At 41.1% G+C, this 7815-nt stretch overlaps 1 long non-coding RNA gene and 4 other non-coding genes across 5 annotated transcripts; 1 reads left to right on the top strand and 4 right to left on the bottom strand.

Annotated features, from left to right (window-relative positions):
* Nucleotides 1-197: 197 nt before the first annotated feature.
* trnal-cag lies at nt 198-280 on the bottom strand. The gene has a single exon. It is a non-coding gene; the product is annotated as a tRNA-Leu (tRNA).
* Nucleotides 281-696: 416 nt separating this feature from the next.
* Nucleotides 697-4978, bottom strand: LOC121812131. Its single transcript, XR_006052885.1, has 3 exons — nt 4967-4978; nt 1233-1236; nt 697-1173 (listed from the first exon to the last, which is right to left on the bottom strand). It is a non-coding gene; the product is annotated as an uncharacterized LOC121812131 (long non-coding RNA).
* Nucleotides 1781-1852, top strand: trnaq-uug. Its single transcript has one exon. It is a non-coding gene; the product is annotated as a tRNA-Gln (tRNA).
* Nucleotides 3390-3472, bottom strand: trnal-cag. The gene has a single exon. It is a non-coding gene; the product is annotated as a tRNA-Leu (tRNA).
* On the bottom strand, nt 4485-4556 carry trnaq-cug. Its single transcript has one exon. It is a non-coding gene; the product is annotated as a tRNA-Gln (tRNA).
* Nucleotides 4979-7815: the final 2837 nt, after the last annotated feature.

Below are 7815 nucleotides of genomic sequence, written 5' to 3'. Positions count from 1 at the left end.
TAGTGACTTCTTCAGTCTCAGCTGACTGCAGGTTTCCCCAATCTTATAAACAGTATATTTGCATAATGACTGAAAGCAGCCCCCTGAAGGAACAGTGGGCTCGGAGGTCAGTTCCTTCATCATGATTATGCAAATTCTCATGACCATTGATCAAAGACCCATGAGTACCAGTAAGAAAGAAGTGCGAAGATTCAAATTGTCAGAAGTGGGATTCGAACCCACGCCTCCAGGGGAGACTGCGACCTGAACGCAGCGCCTTAGACCGCTCGGCCATCCTGACATACTAAACTCGCGAGTATTTGAACAATCCCGAGCAGCTGCTGACTTGTATGTTGAAGATAAACGAAAGCAAATAAAAAATAATTACAAAGAAAATATATTGATTTAAAAGTTTGTGTTAAATGTTGTAAGTCACATCGAAGTAGAAAGATCAGGTGTGGGTGGACAGGAATGATTAGATGTCAACAACTTGATTGGGTGGCCAAAGTGTGAAATGTGACGTCCTGTGAGGGAAGCGTGAAAAAGCGTGAGCAAGTATAAAAATTAGGTTAAAAAAATAAGACATTCTGGGTTCTTCCATTTTGTCTTTTGCGAGATGAGCAGTTGGGAAGGTTGGATCTAAGAGGTTCACAGTTGAAAGTTCAAGCAGAGACATTAGAGGGGGAACCACAGCCCAACCTGTGAACTGGTTTCAAATGAATGCCGAGCTGCTTTCCTGTTGGGTGATTTTCATCAACACAGAACACGGGGATAAATGCATTTTTGGTTCCATCCTCTCTCCTCACCAAGGAAATGTCCTACTTTGAGTTTGTCTCCACCTGCTGGGCGGTGGCGTGTTTAGAGTGGAGGATGTAGTTGCAGCTGTCCTGCAGGAGGAGGTGGTGCAGGACGAGCAGAGCAGCAGATTTGTGAGTGTTTTGGACTTGAATTAAAAAGACCAAGACATGCTGATGAGGCTGCTCTGTGATGTAGAGACAGGTATAAGGATGTGTATAAAGATTGAGTCTCGCTGTATTGCTCAGGCTGCGCTACAGCATCTATTCACAGGTGCGATCCCACTACTGAGCGACACGGGGGCTTTGACCTGCTCCGTCTCCGACCTGGGCCGGTGCACCCCTCCTTAGGTGACCTGGTGGTCCCGGGCTCCCCCAGGATCACCATATCGATGCCGAACTTAGCGCGGACACCCGATCGACACAGCCTGCTGCAGCTCAGAGCTCCTGAGCTCAAACGATCCTCCAACCTCAGCCTCCCAGTAGCTTGGATGACAGGCACGCGCCACCGCACCCGGCGAGAAGCAGCTACGTTAACAGGGCTTTTAACTATGTCTGAGGTGACATCATGACACTAACCTGCAGCCCATTATTAGCAAAGTTGTAATGATGGGCAGCAAAGATGAGGAATGAATGGTGCACAATTGTTATATGCAAGTTTTTAGAAAGCTCGTGGTTAACCCAAGAGCATTTTGTCACAATATCAAGAAGAGTAAAGCTTCAATGTCGGAAGTGGGATTCAAAACCACGCCTCCAGAGGAGACTGCAACCTGAACGCAGCACCTTAGACCGCTCGGCCATTCTGACATTGCAGTGTCAGTTTGGTGGAGGTTACCACTGTTAGATACTTTGGAAGAAACAAACATTATCCTTCTCATAACACATATAGCAGCTGTTCAGCCATGGAAACGTAGTGCGAATAATCTACAATGTCATCCATACTGATCATTTGGCTGAATACTTTTATGCAGGTTGCCATGACCTGACAGTTCAAGCAATTTGACATAGGTTCCATGGTGTAATGGTTAGCACTCTGGACTTTGAATCCAGTGATCTGAGTTCAAATCTCGGTGGGACTGTTTTTTGGGAGGTGAAACCAAACTGCATGTCAGGTAATGATAACTTGTGCAGGTTTTTGGTCGCCAAGCGGTCTAAGGCACTGCGTTCAGGTCGCAGTCTCCTCTGGAGGCGTTTGTTCGAATATAGCAGCTGTTCAGCCATGTAAACACATACTACGAAGCTCGTGGCGCCCACTTTCTGTACTGACTTTGAGGTCGGAAGAGGTTTGGAGCTGTGCGGTTAGAGAGTCAGCAGAGTGTTTGTGACTTTTGCGCACAAGCGCACCTCAGCACTCGGATACTCCAGTCTGTAACTTTGTGTGGGTTGTAACTGAATTTCAGACAGCTTTTTAGTATCAGATAGTGACTGACAAGTGAAGGAACTCTTTAGTGATTGACAAGTGTTTTGTAAAGGCAGACGTCATGATTAGCTGCTTGATTTTATACACCTCTGACTGAAAGCACAATGTGCTAGAGAAGACATACACTATGGTTTCATATCCCAAAAGCAAATCCCACTGGATTCGCTGGATTCAGAGTGCTAACCATTGCACCGTGGAACCACAACAAATCATATCAGCATTATTGTCGTAGTATTTTTAAATGGCTGTACAAGAAAAAGAACGCCAGATGCATTGGCTGCATTTTAAGATTAATAGTCGTATAAAACTTTGTTGTTCACAAAATTTGTAAAGTTATGGACAAAATCTTTGCATACGTTTTAAAAATGTACAATTTCTATTTGCATTTCAAGTTATGAAGATAATTTACTGAACATGTCTGTGGTTTTTACAGTAAGAAGAAAATATAACCACTACTAGGATTTTATGTTCTTGTGTGATTTCAGATCAGTTGTGTTAATACAATATGTCAATGAAAAAATAACTGTAAATTCAGACACGTGAGGTTGTGCTGAAAAGAATGATACCAAGCAAGGCAAGGTAAAAACAAAAAAACAAACAAACAAACAAACATTTACACAGTAAACATCTGAAATGATGACAGCCTTTCATATTTTAATACCATCACATGGGAAGGACCAGTCCTTATTTTGGGATAGTTGGAGTAAAAGATAAAGATTGTTTCAACTTGCTGAAGGTTTTGACTTCACAAAATCAGGTTTTTAGCACATCAGTGTCAGTGTGAACAAATCTACTCTCTAGTGAATTTTATTACAATTATGAATGTTGTTACATTGTGCATGACTACAAAATCCACTGCTGTCAGGGATGAACAGTGCACAACTCTCATAGTTGCCAGTTTCAAGTGTATTTTGTCACAACAGTAAGAAGTCTCCGAAGGTTGATTCTGTTCATCTGGATGTAGCGTTTTCAGTGGGAGAAACGTCTCGTCACTCATCCAAGTGACTTCTTCAGTCTCAGCTGACTGCAGGTTTCCCCAATCTTATAAACAGTATATTTGCATAATGACTGAAAGCAGCCCCCTGAAGGAACAGTGGGCTCGGAGGTCAGTTCCTTCATCATGATTATGCAAATTCTCATGACCATTGATCAAAGACCCATGAGTACCAGTAAGAAAGAAGTGCGAAGATTCAAATTGTCAGAAGTGGGATTCGAACCCACGCCTCCAGGGGAGACTGCGACCTGAACGCAGCGCCTTAGACCGCTCGGCCATCCTGACATACTAAACTCGAGAGTATTTGAACAATCCCGAGCAGCTGCTGACTTGTATGTTGAAGATAAACGAAAGCAAATAAAAAATAATTACTAAGAAAATATATTGATTTAAAAGTTTGTGTTAAATGTTGTAAGTCAGATCGAAATAGAAAGATCAGGTGTGGTGGACAGGAATGATTAGATGTCAACAACTTGATTGGATGGCCAAAGTGTGAAATGTGACGTCCTGTGAGGGAAGTGTGAAAAAGCGTGAGCAGGTATAAAAAGACATTCTGGGTTCTTCTATTTTGTCTTTTGCGAGATGAGCAGTTGGGAAGGTTGGATCTAAGAGGTTCACAGTTGAAAGTTCAAGCAGAGACGCTAGAGGGGGAACCACAGCCCAACCTGTGAACTGGTTTCAAATGAATGCCCAGCTGCTTTCCTGTTGGGTGATTTTCATCAACACAGAACACGGGGATAAATGCATTTTTGGTTCCATCCTCTCTCCTCACCAATAAAATAAGAATAAAATCTGCATTAGCTCAACGTAGTTTAGTCAGATAAGTGTTGTTTACATACATAATTGTTTGGCGACCATAAACATGCACGTGTTATCATCAAATTTTCATGGCATGCTGCTGTTACACATGCTACAGATTTAAAACAAGTGTTGCTTAAAACTTTACTTTGGAAGACATAAATATTATACTTCACAAAACACATAGCTGCTGTTCAGCCATGGAAACCAATACCACGATGTTCATGCTTGTTTGTTTTTTGATGTTAAAGACAGAGGAGGTTTAGTGCTGTACAGTTGTTGAGTCAGCAGCGTGTTTGTGACTTTTACTCTGTAACTTTGTGTGGTGTGCAACTGAATTTCACACAGCTCTTTAGTACTACTCTTTAGTGATTGACAAGTGTTTTGTAAAGGCATGGTTAGCTGCTTGATTTTATACAGCGTTCACTGAAAACACAATTCATACAGAAATTCAAAGTGCCAGAGAAGATATGTAGTATGGTTTCACCTCGCAAATATCAGGTCCCACCGAGATTTGAACTCGGATCGCTGGATTCAGAGTCCAGAGTGCTAACCATTACACCATGGAACCCCTGTTGCAGTGGCTATACTGTCAGGTCATGGCAACCTGTCAAAAAGTATTCTGAATTAAGTAAGAACGGTTCCATGTAAACCCATGCCGGAGGTGGATCAGATGAGAAATAGTATATCATCATGCGCAATTGTGCAGCCCAATAGTCCAACTGAAAGTTAGGACCCTTAAGCCCACCCCTGTCAAATGGCAGATATAATAGAATTAACCCGAAGCCAATGGTGATGATTTTGCCAAATAAAATTGGTAATAATTTTCTTTAAGTTAAGAAAAAGACCTACAGGTACTGGTAGAGGGATATTCTGAAATAAGAAGAGGATTTTAGGGAGTACGCTCATCTTCACAATAATATGATATGGGTCGATTTGCCTACCTATCTACAACCTCTGGCGAAGCGGATGGCACAACACAGAAGAGCACAGAAGAGGTCAAGGCCCAGCCAAAAGTGAGTTTCAACAATGAGATGGGATTCATGATAAAAAATGAAAAATGTCAATGTGATGACATCCAAAGAGGGAGCTCGCAGTTCCCAGTTTTCATGCTGATGTTAAAGTCAGAGGAGGTTTAGAGATGTGGAGTCAGTGAGTCAGGAGAGTGTTTGTGACTATTACGCACAAGCACAACTCAGCACTCAGACACCCCACCGTGTAACTTTGTGTGGTGTACAACTGAATTTCAGACCGCTCTTTAGCACCACATAGTGATTGACAAGTATTTGTAAAGACAGACGTCATGGTTAGCTGCTTGATTTTATACACCTCTCACTGAAAACACAATTGTAGCACAGTTCTGGTGTGCCAGAGAAGACATGCAGAATGGTTTCATCTCCAAAAAGCAGGTCTCACCAATTTTTGAATTCAGATCACTGGATTCTAGGGCCACAGTGCTAACCATTACACCATGGAAGCACTACTGAATAAAAAAGGTATGACTACCAGATTGTTGCACTGTGACAGCACCATACCAGATGGAAACCAGAAAAAAAAAGTGGGATAAAGTAAGACAGATTATAGTTACTAAATGGCTACAAATCACTTCAAATTTGAAAAAGGAAAGAAAATTAAAAGCAAAAAACAGAAATACATAAGAGAACAAAAGAAAAGAAAGACTAGCTCATAAGAGGGAAAAATTGATTGAAATGATCAAAAACCTCACCTTATGATAATTCTTGTTTTAAATACAATATTTGAGCGAGCTGACTGGAATTTTCTCGATACTGTTAGATAATAATCATATATTGTTATATTTGTGTCTTTAAAAAAGATAATTCCTCAGTGGACAGTTAACTCCTGATAAACCTTTTTACAAGACAGTCATTCAAATCTGTGGTTATAACTTATAACACTTTAGTGTACTACTTAAACACTAAAGTGGGCCTCACTTGAGATGTCAGTGCCAGCAGTGGCACTGCCATCTTACATTATTTTCACCCTCTTTGTTGTAAATGTTAAATTCACCTTGAAGAGGTGATTGATCAGAAAAAAAAACGTACACTACTTTAAAATGATGGTTCCCTCTAAAAGGATAAAGTCAAGCACCCATACCCCCACTTTAGGCATCAAAAGTTACATTTTTCCTTTAACACTGAAGACTCACAGATTTTACCAGGTCTTTACACACACACACACACACACACACACACACACACACACACACACACACACACACACACACACACACACACACACACACACACACTCTCACTCTCACATCTTTCAAGGCCAATTCTACACAGGTTGTCAGCTAGGCCCGAGTTAGGTCTGTATCTTAAAAATTATTTTAGTTGTTTATATTTTAGTTCTTATCTTATCAAACTCAGACATTAATAAAAAACATTACCATAGACATTTTCACTACTCAAACTTCACTACTACAGAGCAGTACATTTAGGTCAGGGGAACAATATCCCCAAATGATCACCTTCTGTCACCAGTTTTAGTTCACCTTTTTATATAAATAAATACATATTATTATATTATAATATATTATACATATATTTGTTTATGGGCAACATGGTGGTTATCACTGTTGCCTCACAACAAGAAGGTCCTGTGTTTAATTCCACCATCAGGCTGAGATCTTTCTGAGTGGAGTTCAAAAAGAATTTCTGTTACTACTGAGGCCCACCTGCATTACCTTTGTGGCCCACCAGGCCCCCCCCACAACACTCTTTGGGAATCACTGTGGTAGATGTTTACTATTTACACTTAGCTATCATATGACTATTTAGTATTATTTTCTCCTTTTGGCTGCTCTCTTTAGTCACAAAAGATCATCTTCCTCCATCTCACCCCATCCCTGTAACATCTGTCACACGATCCCTGTGCATATCGTCCTCCTCTACAAACATGAACCTACTCTTAGGTCTTCCTCTTTTTCTCCTGCTTGGTAGCTCCTTATCTTTGTCCATTGTATCCACTAGCCCTATTCTGGACATGTCCAAACTATCTCAGTCTCTTTAACTTTGTCTCCAAACTGGACAGTCTAAGGTGTCCAAATGAGAGACTCATTTCTAATCCTGTCCATTCTGGTCACTGCCAATGGAAATCTTAACATATTAAACTCTGTCACCTCCAACTCTGCGTCTTTTATTTTTGTTATTGCCAGTCTCCAAATCATACATCATAGTAGGTCTCACTACAACCTTATAAACCTTCCTTTTTGCTGCTATTTACAAATAACCCCACACAGTCATGTCCACCCACTCCACTTGGCCTGCATGCTTTGCCTGTTTGCTTTGGATGATTGACCTGAGACATTTAAACTACTTCACCTTCATTACCTGTACTTGTTGCAGTGTCACTGTTACCCATTTACACACATTTAGTCTGTCTTGCTTCTACTGACTTTTCATTCCTCTTCTCTTTAGAGAAAACCTCCACTTTTCCAGGCTGACTGTTCCCTACTCTCTAAACAGATCAAAATGTCATCTGCGAACAACATAAATCCACAGAGACTCCTGCCTGACCTCATCTATCAACCCGTGTATCACCTTCACAAATAGGTGGCTCCCATCTGATCCCTGATGCAATCCCACCCCTACCTTGAACCCATCTATCTCATCACCTGCACACCTTACCACGCTCTTGCTTTCTTTATCCATCGCATCACCCTCTCATAATCACATATTTGTATGCCACTTTTGACTTCCTCCTGCAATACCGCAGTTCTTTTCTTAGCACCCTATCATATGCTTTCTCTAGATATTCAAATAAACAGTGGAACTCCTTCTGACCTTCTTTATACCTCTTCAACACTC

The sequence above is a fragment of the Haplochromis burtoni genome, unplaced genomic scaffold (genome assembly GCF_018398535.1).
Source record: "Haplochromis burtoni strain Fernald_Lab_line unplaced genomic scaffold, NCSU_Asbu1 Contig_10, whole genome shotgun sequence".
Lineage (NCBI taxonomy): Eukaryota > Metazoa > Chordata > Actinopteri > Cichliformes > Cichlidae > Haplochromis > Haplochromis burtoni.
This window is presented reverse-complemented; position numbering and strand designations above follow the sequence as displayed.